General features: G+C 46.2%; 1 protein-coding gene across 3 annotated transcripts in view; it reads left to right on the top strand.

Annotated features, from left to right (window-relative positions):
- LOC137351733 (tight junction protein ZO-3-like) overlaps positions 1-25,177 on the top strand; it is a 112,978-nt gene that overhangs the window by 34,661 nt on the left and 53,140 nt on the right. The window lies entirely within an intron of this gene.

The raw sequence follows: 25,177 nt of genomic DNA, 5'->3' as shown, positions 1-25,177 counted from the left end.
TGTGAATCTATTGAACCAGTTAATCTTAGCACTGCAGTAACTACAGGCTTGCAACCAGAATGATACAATCGTTTAACTCATTGTGACTCAGGTACACAAAGCACCTCTGACCAGTGACTGTTTATGTTAGGGTGACTGTACAGGAAGTAAAGCTAATTTGATAGAGCACAGATAGCCATTGTTACTAAAAATAAAAAAAGGATAATTATTCTGATGTTTTAGGATAGGGGGAAAAAGTGTGGAGAGTTTCATTGTATCACCAAAAAGCTCAAACACGAGTGCCAGTTTGGTTCAGTGTGAATAAACTCGCCTCTAAGAAATAAAACTGTGCGTTCAAGCCACTCTCCAGGACTTGAGCCTAAAATCTCAACTGACACCTCAGTGAGTATTGCATTGTTTAAGCTGAGAGGTTAAACCATGGCTCTTATCTGCCTGGTGCTAGTCCTCTGCTCTTTTTCTCCACCTAGCAGAGATGACCATGTTTAGGGAAGCGGGTATATGAAGTGGCTTCTCATTGCCTTCCTCAGACCAGTGCAGGAATTGAACCCACACTGCTGACAGTGGTCTGAAACACACACTAGCCATCTAAGCTACCTGGTCCCCTTCTGGCTAGTAAGAATATTATAAAGGATCTCATGGTTGTATTACTGTCTCAAGCTGAACCACACTGTTTGCAACCTATTTGACCCCGATCTGAGCTTCCAACCCCACTGCACCATCAAGACCGCTTGCTTCCACATTCGTAATATTACTCATCTCTGCCCATCTTTGACTGAAACTCTCACAAATGCTTTGGTTCCCTCCAGACTCAGCTATTCCAATGCTCTCCTGGACGACCTCCCACCTTCCACTCTCCATAAACTTGAACTCAGCCAAAACTCTGCTGTCCCTATCATTGCTTTACACCAAATCCTGTTCCTCCATCACTCCTGTACTCACTGACCTACATTGGTTCATGGTCCACCAAGACCTCATATTTAAAATTCCCATTCTTGTGTTCAAATTCCTCCATGACCTTGTCCTCCCGATTTCTATAACCTCTTCCAGCCCTACAACCCTTTGAGAACACTATGTTCTTCCAATTCTGGCTTCTTGTGCATACCCGCGTCCTTTGCCCCAAAATTGCCAGACCTGCCTTCAGCTGCCGAGACCCCAAGCTTTGGAATTCCATCCCTTAACCTCTCCATCTCTCTCACTCCTCCTTTACGATGATGCTTAAAACCTACTTTTTTTTTATTCATTCGTGGGATTTGGACGTCACTGGCCAGGCCAGCATTTATTGCCCATCCCTAATTGCCCTTGAGAAGGTGGTGGTGAGCTGCCTTCTTGAGCCGCAGCAGTCCATTTGGGGTTGACTTCGTAGCGGTTAGATACAACTGAGTGGCTTGCTAGGCCATTTCAGAGGGCATGTAAGAGTCAACCACGTTGCTGTGGGTCTGGAGTCACATGTAGGCCAGACCAGGTAAGGACAGCAGATTTCCTTCCCTAAAGGATATTAGTGAACCAGATGGGTTTTTACAACAATCGACAATGGTCTCATGGCCATCATTAGAACTAGCTTTTTTTTGAATTCCAGATTTATTAATTGAATTCAAGTTCCACCTTCTGCTGTGGTGGGATTTGAACCCATGTCCCCAGAGCAATACCCTGGGTCTCTGGGTTACTAGTCCAGTGACAATACCACTATGCCACCGCCTTCCTTCTGTCCTAATTTCTCCTTCTTTGGCTCGGTTTCAATTTTTCTCTGCTTACGCTCCTGCCAAGTGCTTTGGGACATTTTGTTGAGAGAACCATCACACAGACTAGTCGAGCAACAGCCCGACATAGTGGTACTAAAACGTCATATCTGGGGATACTCACCACTTGCCTGGCTTGGTGCTGCAGCAACAACGCTCAAGAAACATGACTTCATTTTGGAGCAGTCTGCTTGATCAGTTCTCTGTCACTAGACTCAATAGCTGTATCTCTACCTGTGTAGTGTGGCTTCAGTATCTACTATCTAAGGATGCACCGCAGCAACTCAGCAAGCTTACTTAACAAAACTTCACATGATCTCTACCTCCGAAAAGAACAAGAACAGCAATGTCATGGGAACACCTTCACCTCCAAGTTCCCCTCCAATTCACACACCACTTTTTAGGGCAACTAGAAAGAGCAGGAGATGCAGCTTCACCTGTATTGGCCACATCCTCAGAGCCAATGAAACAAAAGATCCTCTAAGATGATGGAAAAGCCCCTGCAATCTCTGCCACTCAATTTGCATAGGTGCCCTTCAGGCCTGGTGGATGCCCAGTAGATCCCTGCAAAATGCTGCAAGAAATGTTATGACATCACTTCCTTGTCATTTGCATGTTATTTAAAAGCTCTAGCCTATTTCTCCCACCTCCACCTGGTAGGCCCTAGGAAATGAGTATCAAGCACAAATGGTGCGGAGACCCAGACATCTAATGGTCTATGGTGTTGTACACCGAATGTGCAGTGAATCAAATATTCAGTGACACAAAAGGTTAAATATTGACTGGTTAGTAGAGTGGTTTAGACACTGGCTTTTACTTATGGGTTCATAACAGCCCAGATTGGGATGAAAATATCTCTAGATTTCAAGGGATTGTGGGGAATCTCAGTCTATCCACTGGTGACAATTGATCCAGAGCAGGAAATGGCTGTCAGTTCAGCAGTTTCATTTAGGTCACAGGATGGATAGTGGAGGAAATGGAAATTGTCATTGGAAAAGTGCAATAAGGTCCTCCCTCTGAGATGGGAGCTGGAGCCGAAGGTTGGAGCAGTGCAGAATGAGCTTTACTCTGCACCTAACCCATGCTGTACTTGGCCTGACGTATTTGATAGGAAACTGGGCGCCTGATTTGGGCCATTTCATTCCCCAGTATTGATCACAAAAAAGCTCTAAGTTTTAAAATTCTAATGTATTTATCATTCGTATCCACACACCAAATAAATCACAAATAAAAGCAAGATATGATCAGATGAGAAAATACTATCCAATTCAGTATGAAGTATCAATGTAATATGTAATAGCAATGAGATGCTAAAAGGTCAGTGCCATTTAAAATGATAAACACAATCAAGATAATTAACAAAATTTACAAGTACTCTCTTCATCCATGGCAACGGAACTGAACACACAATGTACAACGCCATCTGTGTGGAGTGACTGTGCAGTGTTATGTGCTTAATAACGGTGCACTTACATAAAGTGAGCAGACCAGCTGCACTGCTTGACACTTGAACAGCCTCTTATTTGTACTCTGTTATCACTGGCACATCACCCCGACTTGAACTTATTCCACTTTTAACCCTTACCCACCCAGGCACTCAAAGGGTAATTGTTGAGTATAACCCAGGGGCCAGAGCTCACTGTCTGTCTGCTACTACCATGAATCTCTTCTGCCTTTCTCTCATTAGCAGTGCCAATGAAACTTTAACCTAAAACATTGTGATAGCCAGGCTTGGGATCAACAAAGCTCAAGTTCAGCGAAAACTCCACTTACTGTCTCCCATCTCTTACTTAGCCTCACTCACCTATTACCCTGACCTCATCAACCTCCACTGGTTACAAATCCCTCCATAATCTCATGCCATCCTCCAGCATTCCATGTCCCTGGTTGACTGTCAACTTGACCAATCTTGGCTGATTGTGCTCTTCCTCTTGCTGTTCCATCGGTGGTTGCACAGCCTTCCATTTAGTCCCTATGCCCTGTAACTGTTTGCCATTACCCCACCCCGCTGCTCCCTCCCTCTTCTCACCTTTAAAACCTTCTTTAAAGTCTTTCTCTTTGACCATTTGACCACTTTCCTGAATTCTCCCTCTACTGTTAGTCACTGCCTGTTCCTCCAACCCTACAACGACACCCCCTTCGCCATCAAGGGCCTCACAAATGTTTGCTACATGAAGCTTTGTGTCAAAATGCAAGTGGTTGTAAATATTTACAAGCAGGGCCTTTGTGTGAAAAATCATCCTTCAAGGCCAGATCTAAGCTGTTGTTGTGTGAAAGTTCTTCCTCCATCACAAGTGTAGGAGTCAAAGTGTAGGGAAATAAAAAGGTTTTAAACCTTGGAAAATTGTTTAATTTTGATTCTTGACAATTTTTACCTCAACCAACATCATCAAAAACAGGTTAGTCATCTCATTGCTCTTTTGTAGGATCTTGCTGTGTAAAAATTAACTTGTGTGTTTGCTTCTACAACAGTGATTTCAATTCAAAAGTAATTAATTAGCTGGAAAACACTCCAGTATATCCTGTGATTTATGGTAAGGCACTATATAAATCTATATACTTTCTGTCTTTCCTCCATCTCTCCTGGTGATGCTAACTCTCACTCTGGTCCAGTTCCACAGTTTCCACTATCACGTCTATGGTGCTTTCTACAGTTCTTTAAAGTTGCTAAAGAATATAGGGAATAGTGTGATAGGTGCTGAAGGACTTGGTCCTGTCTTCAAGGTGCAGTAATAGGCATTGCCCTTGGAATACAGTATGACTGGTAGATTGAGCAGGGCAAGCTGCTAGAAGGAGGAGGAGGAGGAGGTGAGAAGTTGGGCACTCAACAGGAAACCATATCTACCCAGGGTGCTCAGGAAGCACTTCTCCTACCTGAACCTCAGTGAGGAACATTGTATCAGATGTCTGTGCTTCAGTAAGGACATCCTCACTGAAATCTGCCAACTGCTGCAGCCACAACTGCAAACTCAGAGCAGGACAAAACTGCATTGCCAGTGGCTGTGAAGGTGACTGCAGCCATGAACTTTTTTGCATCAGGCTCCTTCCAGGCTGGAGCTGGAGATATTTGCAGCATCCCACAGTTTTCCAGCCACCGTTGCATAAGGGAGGTCACTGACGCTCCACTCAAAGAGCTGACTACATTTCATTCCTTCCTGCCAGAGAGCAGCAGACAGAGCGAGCACACGGCTTCGTGAGAGTTGCAAACTTCCCCACGATGCAGGGTGCCATTGACTGCGAGCACATCACTTTGCAGGAACCGCATGTCAATTCTAAGATGTTCCTCAACCAAAAAGAATTCTACTCTCTCAATGTCGGCTGGTGTGCAACCATAAGCAGCGTACCGTGCAGGTCAATGCCTGGTATCCTGTCAGCGGTCATGTTGCCTTCATTCTGCAACAGTCCGCTGTGCCATCTGCATCTTAGCCACCATAGCAAACCAAAGTGTGGCTCCAGGATGACAAGGGCTATCCGCTGATGACATGGCTGATGACTCTGGCACGCAACCCATGCACATTTTTTGTTATTTGTTCATGGGATGTGGGCATTGATAGCTAGGCCAGCATTTATTGCCCATCCCTAATTGCCATTGAGAAGGTGGTGATGAGCCACCTTCTTAAACCACTGTAAACTGTGTGGGGTAGGTACACCCACAGTGCTGTTAGGAAGGGAGTTCCAGGATTTTGGCCCAGCAACACTGAAGGAACGGCGATATAGTTCCAAGTCAAGATGGTGTGTGACTTGGAGGGGAATTTGCAGGTGGTGGTGTTCCCATGCATCTGCTGCCCTTGTCCTCCTAGGTTGTGGGTTTGGAAGGTGCTGTCTAAGCAGCCTTGGTGCATTGCTGCAGTGCATTTTGTAGATGGTACATACTACTGCCACTGTGCATTGGTGGTGGAGGGAGTGAATGTTGAAGGTTGTGAATGGGGTGCCAAACAAACAGGCTGCTTTTTCCTGGATGGTGTCGAGCTTCTTGAGTGTTGTTGGAGCTGCACTCATCCAGGCAAGCGGAGAGTATTCCGTCACACTCCTGACTTGTGCCTTGTCAATGGTGGACAGCCTTTGGGGAGTCAGGAGGTGAGTTTCTCGCCGCAGGATTCCTAGCCTCTGTCCTGTTCTTGTAGCCATGGTATTTATATGGTTACTTCAGTTCCGTTTCTGGTCAATGGTAACCCCCAGGATGTTGATAGTGAGGGATTCAGCGATGGTAATTCCGTTGAATGTCAAGACGAGTTGGTTAGATTCTGTCTTGTTTGAAATAGTCATTGCTTGGCACTTGTGATGTACGAATGTTACTTGCCACTTATCAGCCCAAGCCTGGATATTGTCTAGGTCTTGCTGCATTTCTACACGGACTGCTTCAGTATCTGAGGAGTCGCGAGTGGTGCTGAACATTGTGCAATCATCAGCGAACATGCCCACTTCTGACCTTATGATTGAAGGAAGGTCAGCGATGATGCAGCTGAAGATGGTTGGGCCTAGGCCTAGCATGCATACAATGAAAGTCATGCTGCCACATGAACTGTGATAGAGCAGATCATTGGTGTGCTGAAACAACACTTCCACTGCCTGGACCACTCTGGAGAAACCCTGCAGTACTTGGTAGAGTGTGTGTCAAGATTCATGGTGGTCTGTTGTATGCTGCGTAACCCTGCCATCATAAGTGCACAGCCCTGGCCACCAGCTGTACAGCAAGAAGCTGAGGAGCTGGAGGAGGAGGAAGGGAAAGGGAGGAGGCAACCTAGACAGCCTCTTTCTGGCTGGGCTGTCCATAAACAATTCATCAGACTGCGATACCAGTAAACACAACCCCGATTCCCTATTGCCCATGGCATGGTTTAATCTATAAATTTGGGTTGGATGGTTTATTTTGTGGTGGCTTTTATTTTTGCATTGTGGCCAAATGGATGTGATGGTCAGTGGCAGAGGGAAGATAAGGTGTGGGACTGTTGTTCAAGGTGAGTGAATGGTTCTTCAAATGCGATACCCCATCAACTGCATCACTAGCCTCAGATACTGCTAAATCCACCACACCCCCATCACTCACCTCCCAACAATCTCTATCAATCAGTGTGAGGCCATTGAACTTTATGCAACACTGCATCCAGTCCTTGGTGCTAGACTCCTAACATTGATGTCCATAGCTATCTGGGCTTTAAGTAAGGCAGGCTAGCTTTCACAGAATCACAGAATTGTTACACTGCAGAAGGAGGTCATTTGGCCCATCATATCCACACCAGCTCTCTGAAACAGCAACTCCCTCAGTTTAAAGCCTGGCTCAACCTGACCCAGGCCCAACCCCAAGAACAGCCAACCCGAACCCGATCCAGGCCCAAGTTCTTTCATTTTGTAAATGCCCAACCCTTGCTGAAAATAACAAACATAATAATGAAACAGAAAAAAATTGTAGATTAAAATGAAAACAATACGAAACAAAATAGTACAGTCCAGCCCGACCCGACCTGAGCCCGAATTCTGGATGCAGAATACAGACCCGTCCCGACCTGAGCCTGACACATGTAGTCGGGTTTGGTCGGGTTCGGGTTGGGTAGGGTAGTCAGGCTTTACCTCAGTTCCATTCCACTGCTTTCTCCCCATAACCCTGCACGTTCTTCCTTTTCATATAACTAATTCCCTTTTGAATGATTCAATTGAACCTGCCAGATACTCAGCAGGTCAGGCAGCATTTTGGCCGTTGTGTGGGGCCCGTCTGCCAACTAGAAAATTCCAGTTGGCACAGTCGAGGGGCCTTAATTGGCCCCTTAATTACCTCAATTGGCTTCCAGCCACTGGCAGGCAGGTGTCCATTCTGCCCCTGATGCGGCCTTCTTGAAAATGGCTCGGGGTGGGATGGTGCCAGAAAACTGGCACTCTGGCCTGCAGCACGGAATTACATGCCCACCTGCATCAATTCCTGGCCCCATCCTGCCCTCTGCTTCTCTGTCCACAGATGCTGCCTAACCTGCTGAGTATTTCCAGCATTTTCTTTGTTTTATTTCAGATTTCCAGCCTCTACAGTATTTTGCATTTGTATTCACTTTACTTGGTGCAAGCCTCTCATGGTTTTGGGCCCCTGCTGTGACATGCAGCCACTCAACAGCGCAGCTGCAATCGTGTTAATTAGCAGGTAGCATAAAGTTGGCACTGAAGCTACGGGAAAAGGTTAACCCTGCAGCACAATCCTCCTGTTTTTGGGGGCTATCAAATTTAGCTCCCATAGAATGTGACAACACAAAAGGGGACTGTTTGGCCCATTGCACCTATGCTGGCTCTTTGAAAGATCCAATTAGATCCACTTCCCCACTCTTTCTCCATTGCCATGCAAATAGTTCCTTTTCAATTGTACATCCAATTCTCTTTTGAAATTTAGTATTGAATCTGTTTTCATTATCCTTTCAAGCTGTGCATTCTGTGTTTCTGTGCCTTTGATAAAGCGGCAGCTGCCATTTGTTACTGTAATTCATTAGTTTTTGTTTGTGTTGGATTGTGTGAGCTGAAAACTTAAAGGAAACCAGAAAGACTTGTGTTTCCATTGACCTTCAGGGTTAAATCCAGCCATTTCTGGGGAATCATTTCTTATTTGTTCAATCTACAAAAACTCTAGAGATTGTCAATTATTCAATCCCGCTCGCCAGGGTCGCGACCCCTGCTGGACGCCTCCCCCGCACCGCAACTCCTTCCCCCTCGCACCCCCTCCCCCCTCGCAACCCCTTCCCCCTCGCACCCCCTCCCCCCTCGCCCCCTTTCCTCCCTGCACCCCCTTCCCCCCACCCCCTCACACCCTTCCACCCCCCACCCCTTCCCCTTCGCACCCCCTCCCCCCTTCCCTCTCCCTTCATGATATCGCACAGTTTACTTGTTAGGGCTCCTGCTCAGGGATAGGAGCTAACAGCCCCACTGCCTTGTGGACATCTTGGGAGAGACCAAAGCTAAGGGTGTAAACCCTAACAGAAATTACGGAGCGGAACCCCTAAGGCGGTCATTTGTCACCTTTGGCATGTTTCTGGCAGTCCCTGCAGCCATACCGGTGACAAACGTCATACTCTGCACTCCTTTGGACCCCACCAGGAAGGCCGAGTGGGGGGTTTTGACACTTGGGAAACTCACAACCTCCATACATTCCACCCAGGCATGCGCCATGGAGGGGGCACTCCATAGTTGCCTCACAGCGAGCAAACCAACATGGAAGGGAGCAATTACGGGTTATAAGTCCAGCTCAATTGGCGTAGAGATTGTCGGTGGGGGAGATCATCACATCTCACTGGACAGCTACCGCCCGCCTCAAACTGGGCAGCCCCCGGTCAGAAAGGTTCTGTCCCACCAGAGTCCACCTGCTTCAATGGGTACTTGGAGCTCAGGGTCATTGCCCGACAATTGGACTGTAACACCGCACCAAACGGCACGACAAAAAAAGGAAAGAAGGTACCAGCCCTTCGTTTTGCAAGCTGGAACGTCAGATCTATGTGTCCTGGCCTGTCGGAAGACTTTACACAAACCAAATACTCTCAGAAGACCGCCATCATTCACAATGAGTTCAGTAGACTCAATGTGGACATTGCAGTACTTCAGGAGACATGCCTCCCTGCAAGCGGATCTCTAAGAAAGAAAGACTACACCTTCTACTCGCAGGGTAGGGATCCTGAAGAACCAAGACAGCAAGGAGTGGGCTTCGCCATCAGAAACTCCTTGCTCAGCATGATAGAGCCACCTTTAAATGGCTCGGAACGCATACTGTCCATCTGACTGCTCACCGCCTTTGGTCCAGTACACCTACTCAGCATCTATGCTCCAACACTCTGCTCCCCACCTGAAGTTAAAGACCAGTCCTACAAGGAACTCCATAATATCATTGGTAGCATTCCTAATACCGAACATTTGTTTTTGCTGGGGGACTTTAACGCCGACCATGACTCATGGCCCTCCTATCTTGGGTGCTATGGTATTGGAAGGATGAATGAGAATGGACAGAGACTGCTGGGGTTGTGTACCTATCACAACCTCTGCATCACCAACTCGTTCTTTCATACTAAACCTTGTCACCAGGTTTCGTGGAGGCACCCAAGATCACGTCTTTGGCACCAGCTGGACCTCATCGTCAAAGGGCGAGCCTCTATAAGCAGTGTCCAAATGACACCCAGCTTCCACAGTGCGGACTGCGACACTGACCACTCCCTGGCGTGCAGCAAAGTTAAACTCAAATCAAAGAAGCTACATCACTCCAAGCAGAAGGGCCGCCCGCGCATCAGCACGAGCAGAATTTCTTATCCACAGCTGTTACATAAGTTTCTAAATTCACTTGAAAAAGCCCTTCAAAAAACTCCTGCAGGGGATGCAGAGACGAAGTGGGCCCACATCAGAGACGCCATCTATGACTCAGCAATGACCACCTTTGGCAAATGTGAGAAGCAGAATGCAGACTGGTTTCAATCTCACTTTGAAGAGCTGGAACCTGTCATAGCCGCTAAGTGCATTGCACTGTTGAATACAAGAAAGCCCCCACGAAGCCCCTGCACAAGGAACAGCCAGGCGCTGTGCAAATGACAACTGGCAACATCTATGCAGTCGTATTCAGCTGGCCTCCGACACCGGAAACATCAGAGGAATGTATGATGACATCAAGAGAGCTTTTGGGACAACCATCAAGAAGATCGTGCCCCTCAAGTCTAAATCAGGGGACACGATCACTGACCAACACAAACAAATGGACTGCTGGGTGGAGCACTACCTAGCACTGTACTCCAGGGAAAATGTTGTCACTGATTCCACCCTCAATGCAGCCCAGTCTCTGCCGGTCATGGATGAGCTGGATGAACAGCCAACAAAATCGGAACTCAGTGATGCCATTGATTCTCTAGCCAGTGGAAAAGCCCTTGGAAAGGACGGCATTACCCCTGAAATAATCAAGAGTGCCAAGCCTGCTATACTCTCAGCACTCGATGAACTGCTTTGCCTATGCTGGGTCGAGGGAGCAGTACCACAGGACATGCGCGATGCCAATATCATCACCCTCTATAAGAACAAGGGTGACCACGGTGACTGCAACAACTACTGTGGAATCTCCCTGCTTAGCATAATGGGGAAAGTCTTCACTCGAGTCATTTTAAACAGACTCCAGAAGCTGGCTGAGCGTGTCTACCCTGAGGCACAGTGCGGCTTTCGAGCAGAGAGATCCACCATTGACATGCTGTTCTCCCTTCGCCAGCCACAGGAGAAATGCTGCGAACAACAGATGCCCCTCTACGTTGCTTTCATTGATCTCACCAAAGCCTTTGACCACATCAGCAGACGTGTTCTCTTCAGACTACTGGCAAAGATCGGATGTCCACCAAAGCTACTAAGTATCATCACCTCATTCCATGACAATATGAAAGGCACAATTCAGCATAGCCTCATCAGACCCCTTTCCCATCCTGAGTGGCATGAAACAGGGCTGTGTTCTTGCACCTACACAGTTTGGGATCTTCTTCTCACTGCTGCTCTCACATGCATTCAAATCTTCAGAAGAAGGAATTTTCCTCCACACAAGATCAGATGGAAGGTTGTTCAGCCTTGCCCGTCTTAGAGTGAAGACCAAAGTATGGAAAGTCCTCATCAGGGAACTCCTCTTTGCTGTCGATGCTGCATTAACATCTCACACTGAAGAGTGCCTGCAGACACTCATCGACAGGATTGTGGCTGCCTGCAATGAATTTGGCCTAACCATCAGCCTCAATAAAACGAACATCATGGGACAGGACATTAGAAGTGCTCCATCCATCAATATTGGTGACCACGCTCTGGAAGTGGTTCAAGAGTTCACCTACCTAGGCTCAATTATCACCAGTAACCTGTCTCTCGATGCAGAAATCAACAAGCGCATGGGAAAGGCTTCCACTGCTATGTCCAGACTGGCCAAGAGGGTGTGGGAAAATGGCGCACTGAGACAGAACACAAATGTCTGAGTGTATCGAGCCTGTGTCCTCAGTACCTTGCTCTATGGCGGCGAGGCCTGGGCAACGTATGTCAGCCAAGAGCGACGTCTCAACTCATTCCATTGTTGCTGTCTCCGGAGAATCCTTGGCATCAGGTGGCAGGACCGTAACTCCAATGCAGAAGTCCTCGAGGCGGCCAACATCCCCAGCTTATACACCCTACTGAGCCAGCGGCGCTTGAGATGGCTTGGTCATGTGAGCCGCATGGAAGATGGCAGGATCCCCAAGGACACATTGTACAGCGAGCTCGTCACTGGTATCAGACCCACCGGCCGTCCATGTCTCTGCTTTAAAGACGTCTGCAAGTGCGACATGAAGTCCTGTAACATTGACCACAAGTCGTGGGAGTCAGTTGCCAGCGTTCGCCAGAGCTGGCGGGCAGCCATAAAGGTGGGGCTAAAGTGTGGCAAGTCGAAGAGACTTCGCAGTTGGTAGGAAAAAAGACAGAAGCGCAAGGGGAGAGCCAACTGCGTAACAGCCCCGACAACCAATTTTATCTGCAGCACCTGTGGAAGAGTCTGTCACTCTAGAATTGGCCTTTATAGCCACTCCAGGCGCTGCTTCACACACCACTGACCACCTCCAGGTGCTTACCCATTGTCTCTCGAGACAAAGAGGCCAAAGAAGACAAAAGTCTTAAGTAAAGCTGTGAGTTCAGTTCACCTTTGGGCTGAGGATAAATATGGGCTTAGGCCCAAGGCCCACAAGTACAGGACCCCATGGAGAGTGAAAACAGCAGGAGAGATTACAAGGTAAATCAACTGGAAAATCACAGGCTAAGAATAGAAAATACTGGAAGTGCACATGAGGTCAGTCAGCATCTGTACGGAGAAAAGACAGATTAACAGCTTGGATCAACCACCTCTTCATAACAGGAAAATGAATGCCAAGCAAACATTTTAATAGAATCAGGAAACGGGAGGGGAGCTACTCCAAGCACAGAGAGCAAGTTAATCAGTTGAATAACCTAAAACCTACTTAAGTAAGAACATAAGAAATAAGAGCATTTGTCTCATCTTGGGGAAAAGGCATGTCCTGCAGGCCCAGTGAAGAAGGCATTTCGACTCCTGAAGTGTAGTCAGAGTCGTACATCAAAGTCGTTTCAGGATTCTCTCGAAGAGGTGGATTTTCAGCAGGCCACAAAGTTACTTGCTTGTAGTCTCATTACTAGGACATTGATTTTCTATACTAGTGGACTTGAAAAGGTACAGGCTTGGCGACCTTAAGATGTTATAGTCTCCTTTCTTTTAAAGAATGATGGTACTGCCTTGTCTGCTTTCTTTGCAGCTGTTGTTTGCTGATTGCCCAGTTTCTCCCTGGTGCTTGGAGTAATTAGATCCGTGATCTGTGTTTAGTTTGGGTCATGTGGGTAGGCGGTGGCATAGTGGTATTATCACTGGACTAGTAACCCAGAGACCCAGGGTATTTCTCTGGGGGCATGGGTTCAAATCCCACCACAGCAGAAGATGGAATTTGAATTTAATTAATAAATCTGGAATTTAAAAAAAAAGCTAGTCTAATGATGGCCATGAGACCATTGTCAAGTGTTGTAAAAACCCATCTGGTTCACTAATATCCTTTAGGGAAGGAAATCTTCTGTCCTTACCTGGTCTGGCCGACATGTGACTCCAGACCCACAGCAATGTGGTTAACTCTTACATGCCCTCTGAAATGGCCTAGCAAGCCACTCAGTTGTATCTAACCACTACAAAGTCTATAAAAAGGAATGAAACCGGACGGAACACCCGGCATCGACCTAGGCACCGGAAACGACAACGGCAAACCCAGCCCTGTCGACCCTGCAAAGTCCTCCTTACTAACATCTGGGGGCTTGTGCCAAAGTTGGGACAGCTGTCCCACAGACTAGTCAAGCAACAGCCTGACATAGTCATACTCACAGAATCATAAAATACAGACAATGTCCCAGCCACTGCCATCACCATCCCCAGGTATGTTCTGTCCCACCGGCAGGACAGACCCAGCAGAGGTGATGGCACAGTGGTATACAGTAGGGAAGGAGTTGCCTTGGGAGTCCTTAACTTCGACTCCGGACCCCATGAAGTCTCATGGCATCAGGTCAAACATGGGCAAGTTAACCTCCTACTGATTACCACCTATCGCCCTCCCTCAGCTGATGACTCAGTATTCTTCCATGTTGAACACCACTTGGAGGAAGCACTGAGGGTGGCAAGGGCACAAAATGTACTCTGGGTGGGGGACTTGAATGTCCATCACCAAGAGTGGCTCTGTAGCACCACTACTGACCAAGCTGGCCGAGTCCTAAAGGACATAGCTGCTAGACTGGGTCTGCAGCAGGTGGTGGGGGAACCAACACGAGGGAAAAACATACTTGACCTCGTCCTCACCAATCTGCCTGCCGCATATGCTTCTGTCCATGACAGTATTGGTAGGAGTGACCACCGCACAGTACTTGTGGAGACAAAGTCCCGCCTTCACATTGAGGATACCGTCCATTGTGTTGTGTGGCACTATCACCGTGCTAACTGGGATAGATTTCGAACAGATCTAGCAATGCAAAACTGGGCATCCATGAGGCACTGTGGGCCATTAGCAGCAGCAGAATTGTACTCATCCACAATCTGTAACCTCATGGCCTGGCATATCCCCCACTCTACCATTACCATCAAGCCAGGAGACCAACCCTGGTTCAATGAAGAGTGCAGGAGGGCATGCCAGGAGCAGCACCAGGCATACCTCAAAATGAGGTGTCAACCTGGTGAAGCTACAACCCAGCACTACTTGCATGCCAAACTGCGTAAGCAGCATGCGATAGACAGAGCTAAGTGATCCCATAACCAACGGATCAGAGCTAAGCTCTGCAGTCCTGCCACATCCAGTCGTGAATGGTGGTGGACAATTAAACAACTAACTGGTGGAGGTGGCTCCACAAATATCCCCATCCTCAATGATGGGAGAGCCCAGCACATCAGTGCGAAAGATAAGGCTGAAGCATTTGCAACAATCTTCAGCCAGAAGTGCCGAGTTGATGATTCATCTTGGCCTCCTCCTGAAGTCCCCAGCATCACGGATGCCAGACTTCAGCCAATTCGATTCACTCCGTGTGATATCAAGAAACGAATGAAGGCACTGGATACTGCAAAGATTATGGGTCCTGACAATATTCCTGCAACAGTACTGAAGACCTGTGCTCCAGAACTTTCCGCGCCCCTAGCCAAGCTGTTCCAGTACAGCTACAACACTGGCATCTACCCTGCAATGTGGAAAATTGCCCAGGTATGTCCTGTACACAAAAAGCAGGACAAGTCCAACCCGGCCAATTACCGCCCCATCAGTCTACTCTCAATCATCAATAAAGTGATGGAAGGTGTCATCAACAGTGCCATCAAGCGGCACTTGCTTAGCAGCAACCTGCTCAGTGACGCTCAGTTTGGGTTCCGACAGCGCCACTCAGCTCCTGACCTCATTACAACCTTGGTTCAAACATGGACAAAAGAGCTGAACTCAAGAGGTGAGGTGAGAGTGACTTCCCTTGACATCAAGGCAGCATTTGACCAAGTATGGCATCAAGGAGCCCCAGCAAAACCAGTCAATGGGAATCAGGGGGAAAACCCTCCGCTGGCTGGAGTCATACCTAGCGCAAAGGATGATGGTTGTGGTTGTTGGAGGTCAATCATCTGAGCTCCAGGACATCACTGCAGGAGTTCCTCAGGGTAGTGGCCTCGGCCCAACCATCTTCAGCTGCTTCACCAATGTCCTTCCTTCAATCATAAGGTCAGAAGTGGGGATGTTCGCTGATGATTGCACAATGTTCAGCACCATTCACGACTCCTCAGATACTGAAGCAGTCCATGTAGAAATGCAGCAAGACCTGGACAATATCCAGGCTTGGGCTGATAAGTGGCAAGTAACCAGTAGGGCGGCACAGTGGCGCAGTGGTTAGCACCGCAGCCTCACAGCTCCAGCGACTCGGGTTCAATTCTGGGTACTGCCTGTGTGGAGTTTGCAAGTTCTCCCTGTGTCTGCATGGGTTTCCTCCGGGTGTTCTGGTTTCCTCCCACATGCCAAAGACTTGCAGGTTGATAGGTAAATTGGCCATTAGCAATTGCCCCTAGTATAGGTAGTTGGTAGGGAAAAATATAGGGACAGGTGGGGATGTGATAGGAATATGAAATTAGTGTAGGATTAGTATAAATGGGTAGTTGATGGTCAGCACAGACTCGGTGGGCCGAAGGGCCTGTTTCAGTGCTGTATCTCTAAACTAAACTAAACATTCGCGCCACACAAGTGCCAGGCAATGACCATCTCCAACAAGAGAGAATCTAACCATCTCCCCTTGACATTCAACAGCATTACCATCGCTGAATCCCCCACTATCAACATCCTAGGGGTTACCATTGACCAGAAACTGAACTGGAGTAGCAATATAAATACCGTGGCTACAAGAGCAGGTCAGAGGCTAGGAATCCTGAGGCAAGTAACTCACCTCCTGACTCCCCAAAGCCTGTCCGCCATCTACAAGGCACAAGTCAGGAGTGTGATGGAATACTCTCCACTTGCCTGGATGGGTGCAGCTCCAACAACACTCAAGAAGCTCAACATCATCCAGGACAAAGCAGCCCGCTTGATTGGCACCCCATCTACAAACATTCACTCCCTCCACCACTGACGCACAGTAGCAGCAGTGTGTCCCATCTACAAGATGCACTGCAGCAATGCACCAAGGCTCCTTAGACAGCACCTTCCAAACCCGCAACCTCTACCAACAAGAAGGACAAGGGCAGCAAATACATGGGAACACCATTACCTGCACATTTCCCTCCAAGTCACACACCATCCTGACTTGGAACTATATCGCCGTTCCTTCACTGTCGCTGGGTCAAAATCCTGGAACTCCCTTCCTAACAGCACTGTGGGTCTACCTACCCCAAATGGACTGCAGCGGTTCAAGAAGGCAGCTCACCACCACCTTCTGAAGGGCAATTAGGGATGGGCAATAAATGCTGGCCTGGCCAGTGACGCCCACATCCCATGAATGAATTTTTTAAAAATGTGACAACCTGATCACTACTTCTAATGTCCACCCAGAATGATTTGAAGTTCGAAGCCATTGCTACACAATGGGGGATTGATGGTAGCCATTCACCTCTACTTATGATTCAACTGATTTCTTACAGCTTTCCCTGTTAAGTTTCAAGCTCGGAAACAGTGAGTCTAGGACTCCATAGATATTGGGTTTTGGATAAGACCACAAACAATAGGAGGTGTAATTTCTATAAATGTTTTTGTCTTGGTATGGTCCATTCAAGTGCAAAAGTCACCTGGCCCTCGGCAGCCATCTTATGCAGTCCTTTTAATGTCAATTAGGGTTCATTTTTTTAAAAAAAGGAAAATTCTGTTCCAGAAGATTCTACACTGAATAGGGTCCATGTTTAAAGTTATGAATAGGACATGCTTTTACTGGGCATGACACAGGCCAGGAAAGGGAAAAGCAAAACAGCCATGGCTCTCACTTTTGACTGCTATCTAACGATATCTTCTGGAAAATGAAAATGAGATAAGGACAGAATTGGGTCCATCTTCCACATCCCACTCAATAGCGCAACAACCTAGGCTCATAAACAAACAACAGCCATTTGAGTGAGGTACTGGAGGGTGCCGACAGTCCATGAAACTGTAACTGATTTCCTTCACTCCACCATTGGTGCCCATGCCTTCAGCTGCTCAGTCGCTAAGTTCAGGAATTCCCTCCCTAAACCTCTCCACCTCTCTACATCACTCTCTCCTCCTTTAAGATGATCCTTAAAACTTACTCTTTGAGTAAGCTTTTAGTCACCCGTCCTAATGTCTCCATATGTAACTCAGTGTCAAATCTTGCCTGATAACATTCCTGTGAAGTGTCTTGGGATGTTTTACTATGCTACAGGTGCTATATAAATGCAACTTATTGTTGTTGAAGGATCTTCAGGAAGGGGAAGAAATTGAGAAAAAATAACTGGAGGCCTCAATGATGGACTTTTCTGAAGGGGTAGATATCGTACCTCAGTTCGCTATCGTATTCGCATTGAAAATTTTACAGCTCAAGCATAATACAAAAGCTACAAAATGAATGTTAATGGACATAATTGAATTTTGCCTTCAGTTTGAGGGCCATTTGGAATCCCCACACTAAATTCAATCGCATTTTGAAGCAGAAAATGACTTAGCAGCAGGTAATGTATTCAAATACATCATCTTTGCCAACACCACGCTAAAATCTAGTACCAGGACAACTTTTCCCTCAAACAGTTTCAAAACCAGCCTTTGGAGAGAGCAATAGAAGAAAACAAATAGGCAATAGGTTGACAAGCTTTAATGGGGTCCCTTCCTGAGGAATAAATGTACAGCCATAGAAGTTCATAAACAAATCTCAATGAACAATATGAACTTTAGCAGTGGGATTGCAGTTATGTTCATCAAGATTACTTTTTAAAAACTGATTTCAACATATTGTTTTATTTTAACTTACTTGCCTTCACTGATGCTGAGATATACTAAAAGGACTGAGAAGCTGAAAAATTGATTTTTATTAAAAATGACTGTTTTTATCATATTATGCAATAATTTTCCTATTGTAAATAATGAATGTCATCAAAAATCAAAGAACACATTCTTCATGATGTCCAACTAACTGTATGGCACAGCAGACTCCTCATAACATGATGATGCAGCTCAAACCATCTATGTTTTCACATACAGCACACCTTAAAAGGAACTTTTGTGCTTAATTTTTTTTGATGAATTGGTCTAAATTTTACTTTGAAAATCACAGCGATTTCTAGCCTGAATTCTTCCCTTGCACATAGCAACAGTTCATAGGATATATAAAGCAATCCCATCACTTTCAATATACAGACCAATGACTTCCGGCCTCTTCTAAGCCAGTGGAGCACAAAAGCAGAAAACATTTACCCAGTGTGAATTTATATTAACGGACTCCAGATTGCTACTTATATAAAGGTGAAGACATATTGATAATTTACTCCCTTTTGAACAAATAGCACATCATGTGGATGTCAAACGATAACTATTGACGTAGAAGCTTTACATTACACAAAATCACATCCACAATCTTTACTATATCTGCACACACAACTTGGATTTTACCAACTTTGTACCCAAAAATTGATCTGGCCCAATTCCTTATTCCAAACACTAAATGGGGATGAGGGCACTTTTTAAGGTAGAAAAAAATCTTGTAGACAAAACGCCAAATTATATCTAAAAGCAAAATACTGTAGATGCTGGAAATCTGAAATAAAAACAAGAAATGCGGGAAATACTGAGCAGGTCTGGCAGCATCTGTGGAGAGAGAAGCAGAGTTAACGTTTCAGGTCAGTGACCTTTCTTCAGCACTGTATTCGCTGCTCACAATGTGGTCTCCTCTACATTGGGGAGACCAAATGCAGATTGGGTGACCGCTTTGCGGAACAACTCCGCTCAGTCTGTAAGCATGACCCCGAGCTTCCAGCTGCCTGCCCCGCACCCTGCTCTCATGCTCACATCTCTGTCCTGGGATTGCTGCAGTGTTCCAGTGAACATCAACGCAAGCTCGAGGAACAGCATCTCATTTACCGATTAGGCACACTACAGCCTGCTGGACTGAACATTGAGTCTAGTTCTGATGAAGGGCCACTAACCTGAAACGTTAACTCTGCTTCTCACTCCACAGATGCTGCCAGACCTGCTGAGCATTTCCAGCATTTCTTGTTTTTATGCCAACTTATATTTATCTGCAGAACTGTTACTGTGTTTTAATCAATTCCCGTCACTCTTGTTTTTTTTTGCTGCAAAGCTATGTAATATGTTTGCTTATTTTCTGGCTCAGTCAGACTTTAATTCAGTTTTTGCACTTGGTCTTTTGAGTTACCAGTTTCCTACCTCATCCTGGTCTACCTCACTATCAGTAAACTTATATTGATCGTGTTCTTCCAAAGGCTTGTGGACTTTTTTCAGGAAGGATAAGAAAGAATTGCATTTATATAGCGTTTGTCACAACCTCAGGATGTCCCAAAGTGCTTTACAACAAATGAAATACATTTGAAGTGTAGTCACTGTTCTAATATGGGCAACACAACAGCCAATTTGCACACAGCAAGCGTCCACAAACAGCTATGTAATAATGACCTGTTAATCTGTCTATTGTGATGTTGATTGAGGGATAAATATTAGTCAGGACACCAGGGATAACTCCCCTGCTCTTCTTCAAAATAATGCCACGGGGTCTTTTACATCCACCTGAGAGGGCAGATGGGGCCTCAATTTAATATCGTATCCAAAAGATGGCACCTCCGACAATATAGTGTTCCCCCAGTACTGCACTGAACTGTCAGCTTAGATTTTTGAACTCAAGTCCTGGGGTGGCATTTGAACCTATAACCTTCTGACTAAGAGTACTACCAGCTGAGCCATAGTTGACCCTCATTCCTGGATACTTTATTCACTGGTATTATTTGTGCATTTAGTTTCTTACCAACTTTTGTAATTTTTTTTTCTTGATTGGCATCTTTGGCTTTTTTGCCGATTTCCACCAAGGGTACATCATAAACAGGGCACTGATCCCAATTGTCACAGCCCAACTACTGCCCGATCTTTTTTTTTGTTCATTTCATGGGATGTGGGCGTCGCGGCTCGGCCAGCATTTATTGCCCATCCCTAATTGCCCATGAGAAGGTGGTGGTGAGCTGCCTTCTTGAACCGCTGCAGTCCATCTGGGGTAGGTATACCCACTATGCTATTAGGAAGGGAGTTCTAGGACTTTGACCCAGCGACAGTGAAGGAATGGCGATATCGTTCCAAGTCAGGATGGTGTGTGCCTTGCAGGTGGTGTTGTTCCCACGCATCTGCTGCTCTTGTCCTTCTAGGTGATAGAGGTCAGGTGTTTGGAAGGTGCTGCCTGAGCAACTTTGGTGCATTGCTGCAGTGCATCTTGTAGATGGTGCACACTGCTGCCACTGTGCGTTGGTGGTGGAAGAAGTGAATGTTTGTAGATGGGGTGCCAATTAAGCGGGCTGCTTTGTCCTGGATGGTGTTGAGCTTCTTGAGTGTTGTTGGAGCTGCATCCATCCAGGCAAGTGGAGAATATTCCATCACACTCCTGACTTGTGCCTTGTAGATGGTGGACAAGCACTGGGGAGTCAGGAGGCGAGTTATTCGTCGCAGGATTCCGAGCCTCTGACCTGCTCTTGTAGCCACGGTATTCATATGGCTACTCCAGTTCAATTTCCGGTCAATGGTAACCCCCAGGATGTTGATAGTGGGGGGATTCAGCGATCGTAATGTCGTTGAATGTCAAGGGGAGATGGTTAGATTCTCTTTTGTTGGAGATGATCATTGCCTGGCATTTGTGTGGTGCAAATGTTACTTTCCACTTATCAGCCCAAGCCTGGATATTGTCCAGGTCTTGCTGTATTTCTACACGAACTGCTTCAGTATTTGAGGAGTCGTGAATGGTGCTGAACATTGTGCAATCATCAGCGAACATCCCCATTTCTAACCTTATAATTAAAGGAAGGTCATTGATGAAGCAGCTGAAGATGGTTGGGCCTAGGACACTACCCTGAGGACCTCCTGCAGTGATGTCCTGGAGCTGAGATGATTGACCTCCAACAACCACAACCATCTTCCTTTGTGCTAGGTATGACTCCAACCAGTGGAGAATTTTCCTCCTGATTCCCATTGACTCCAGTTTTGCTAGGGCTCCTTGATGCCATACTCTGTCAAATGCTGCCTTGGTGTCAAGGGCAGTCACTCTCACCTCACCTCTTAAGTTCTGCTCTTTTGTCCATGTTTGAACCAAGGTTGTAATGAGGTCAGGAGCTGAGTGTCCCTGGTGGAACCCAAACTGAGCGTCACTGAGCAGGTTATTGCTAAGCAAGTGCGGCTTGATGGCACTGTTGATGACACCTTCCATCACTTTACTGATGATTGAGAGTAGACTAATGGGGCGGTAATTGGCCGGATTGGATTTGTCCTGCTTTTTGTGTACAGGACATACCTGGGCAATTTTCTACATTGCCGGGTAGATGCCAGTGTGGGTGACCGCCAGGCAGTCTAAGAGAACCAGGCAGGTAGTGCAGGAGTCCACTGATATGATCTCACTCGCTAATCGGTTTTCCATTTTGTGAGGGTGATGGTTCCCCAGAGGATTGCAGTCACAGCCAAGTTTGTGGCACCACAGTTGCCTCAGGTGCACAGGAGGGAAGAAGAGTAGAAGAGCAGTAGTGATAGGGGATTCGTTAATTAGGGGAACAGACAGGAGTTTCTGCAGCAGTAAGTGTGACTCCAGGATGGTGTGTTGCCTCCCTGGTGCCAGGGTCAAGGATGTCATGGAGCAGCTGCAGGACATTTTTCTGGGGGAGGGTGAACAGCCAGAGGCCGTGGTCCACATTGGTACCAATGACATAGGTAAAAAGGGGGATGAGGTCCTGAAAGCAGGTTTTAGGAAGCTAGGAAGGAGATTAAAAAGCAGGACCTCAAAAGCAGTAATCTCAGGATTGCTCCCAGTCCCACGGGCAAGTGAGCATAGGAATAGGAGAATTGAACGATTGAATACGCGGCTGGAGAACTGGTGTAGGACGGAGAGCATCAGATTTCTAAGACATTGGGACCGGTTCTGGGGCAGGTGGGACCTGTACAAGATGGACAGGTTACATCTTAGCAGGATTGGGACAAATATTCTCGCAGGGAGATCTGCTAGTGCTGTTGGGGAAGGTTTAAATTAAATTGCCAGGGGAATGGGAACCTGAGAGGGAGTGCAGATTGGAGGGAAGCAAAACTGGTAACTAGTCACGGGTGTGGGAACCGGACCAAGTATCAGAGAGGAATACCAAGGTGCACAAAATACTGGGGGAGATAGATAGCATGAGAGTAGGGAATAGTAAGTTATTAGGTGGGGTCAACGTCTGAATCAGGGTTAATGTGCATGAATGTGAATGCACAGAGTGTGGTTAATAAGATTGGTGAGGCACAGGTGCAGATTGCCATGTGGAAATATGATGTTGTGGCTATAACAGAGATCTGGCTCAAAGAAGGGCAGGACTGGGTGTAAAATATTCCTGGATACAAGGTATTCAGGAAAGATAGGAAAGATAAAAAAGGGGGAGGGTTAGCGGTATTGATTAAGGGGAACATTGCAGTGCAGGAGAAAAAGGATGTCCCGGAGCGGTCGAGGACAGAATCAATTTGGCTAGACCTAAGGAATAAAAAAGGTATAGTTACATTGGTTGGTGTTGTCTTTGGACCACCAGCTCATGGGAAGGACCTAGAGGAACAAATTTGCAAGGAAATTACAGAGAGGTACAAAAATTGTAGGGTGGTTATAATGGGGGACTTTAATTATCCAAACATAGACTAGGATAGTAGTAGTATAAGGGCAGTGAGGGGCGAGAGTTCCTAGAGTGTGTTCAGGAACATTTTCTACAACAGTATGTTGCTAGTCCAATGACAAAGGAGGCAGTGCTAGACCTGGTTCTTGGGAATGAGGTGGGCCAAGTGGATCAAGTATCATTCGGAGAGCATTTAGGGGATAGTGATCATCGTATCATCAGGTTTAGGCTGACTATGGAAAAGGACAAAGAGCAATCCAGGGTAAGAATAATTATCTGGGGAAAGACCAACTCCAATGGGGTAAGAATGGATCTGGGGCAAGTAAATTGGAGTCAAAAGCTGGCAGGAAAACTGGGAGATGAACAATGGGCTACCTTCAAAGAAGAGATAGTTCATGTGCAGTCGAGGTATGTTCCCCCGAAGGGGAAAGGTAGGGCAAACAAATCCAGAGCTCCCTGGGTGACAAAAGAGGTAGAGATTATGATAAAAATGAAAAAGTGTGCTTATGACAGATACCAGGTAGAAAATACTATTGCGAACCAGGCTGAATATAGAAGGACCAGAGGGGAAGTGAAAAAGCAAATAAGAGAAGCAAAGAGAGAGCATGAAAAGAGACTGGCAGCTGGAATTAAAAGAAATCCCAAATTTTTCTATAGGCATTTAAATAGTAAAAGTGTGGTAAAAGGACGAGTGGGGCTGTTTATGGACCAGAAAGGGGATTTACACATGGAGGCAGAGAGCATAGCTAAGGTATTAAATGAATACTTTGCATCTGTCTTTACCAAGGAAGAAGATGCAACTCAGGAAATGTTGAAAGAGGAGGTAAATCAGACACTAGAGGGGTTTCAAATTGATAAAGAGGCAGTATTAGACAGGCTGCCTGTACTTAAAGTGGATAAAACACCAGGACGTGATGAGATGCGTCCAAGGATACTGAGGGAAGTGAGGGTGGAAATTGCAGAGGCACTGGCCATAATTTTTCAGTCTTCCTTAGACTCGGGAGTGGTGCCAGAGGACTGGAGAATTGTAAACGTCAGACACTTGTTCAAAAAAGTGTGTAAAGATAAGCCCAGCAATTGCAGATCAGTCAGTTTGACTTCGGTGGTGGGAAACTTCTAGAAAAAATAATTTGGGACAAAATCAATTGTCACATGGACAAATGCGAGTTAATTAAGGAAAGCCAGCATGGATTTCTTAAGGGAAAATCATGTTTAACTAACTTGCTGGAGTTTTTTGAGAAGGTAAGAGAGAGGGTTGATGAGGGCAATGCTATTTGATGTGGTGCACATGGATTTCCAAAAGGCATTTGATACAGTGCCACACAACAGACTTGTTGGTAGCAACATGGATACAACATTGGCTGAGTGACAGGAAACAGAGTAGTGGTTAATGGATGTTTTTCGGGCTGGAGGAAGGTTTGTAGTGGAGTTCCCCAGAGATCAGTGTTGGGACCCTTGCTTTTCCTGATATATATTTATGACTTAGACCTTGGTGTACAGGGCACAATTTCAAAGTTTGCAGCTGATACGAAACTTGGAAGCATTGTGAACTGTGAGGAGGATAGTGTAAAACTTCAAAAGGACATAGACAGGTTGGTGGAATGGGCAAACAGGTGGCAGATGAAGTTCAATGCAGAGAAATGTGAAGAGATTCATTTTGGTAGGAAGAACATGGAGAGATAATATAGAATAAAGGGTACAATTCTAAAAGGGATGCAGGAGCAGAGGGACCTATGTGTATAAGTGCAAAAATTATTGAAAGTGGCAGGACAGGTTGAGAGAGCGGTTAATATAGCATACAGTATCCTGGGCTTTATTAATGGGGGCATAGAGTACAAGAGCAAGGAAGTTATGTCGAACTTGCATAAGACACTAGCTTGGCCTCAGCTGAAGTATTGCATCCAGTTCTGGGCGCCGCACTTTAGGAAAGACATGAGAGCATTGGAGAGAATACAGAAAGGATTCACGAGAATGGTTCCAGGGATGAGGAATTTCAGTTATGAAGATAGATTGGAGAATTAGGACTGTTTTCTTTGGAGAAGAGAAGGCTGAGAGGTGATTTGATAGAGATATTCAAAATCATGAGGGGTTGATGACAGAATTGATGAAGAGAAACTGTTCCCAT

The sequence above is a fragment of the Heterodontus francisci genome, chromosome 36, assembly GCF_036365525.1.
Source record: "Heterodontus francisci isolate sHetFra1 chromosome 36, sHetFra1.hap1, whole genome shotgun sequence".
In the NCBI taxonomy this organism is placed as follows: Eukaryota; Metazoa; Chordata; class Chondrichthyes; order Heterodontiformes; family Heterodontidae; genus Heterodontus; species Heterodontus francisci.
Note: the sequence above shows the minus strand (reverse complement) of the source record. Positions and strands in the feature narration are given on the sequence as shown.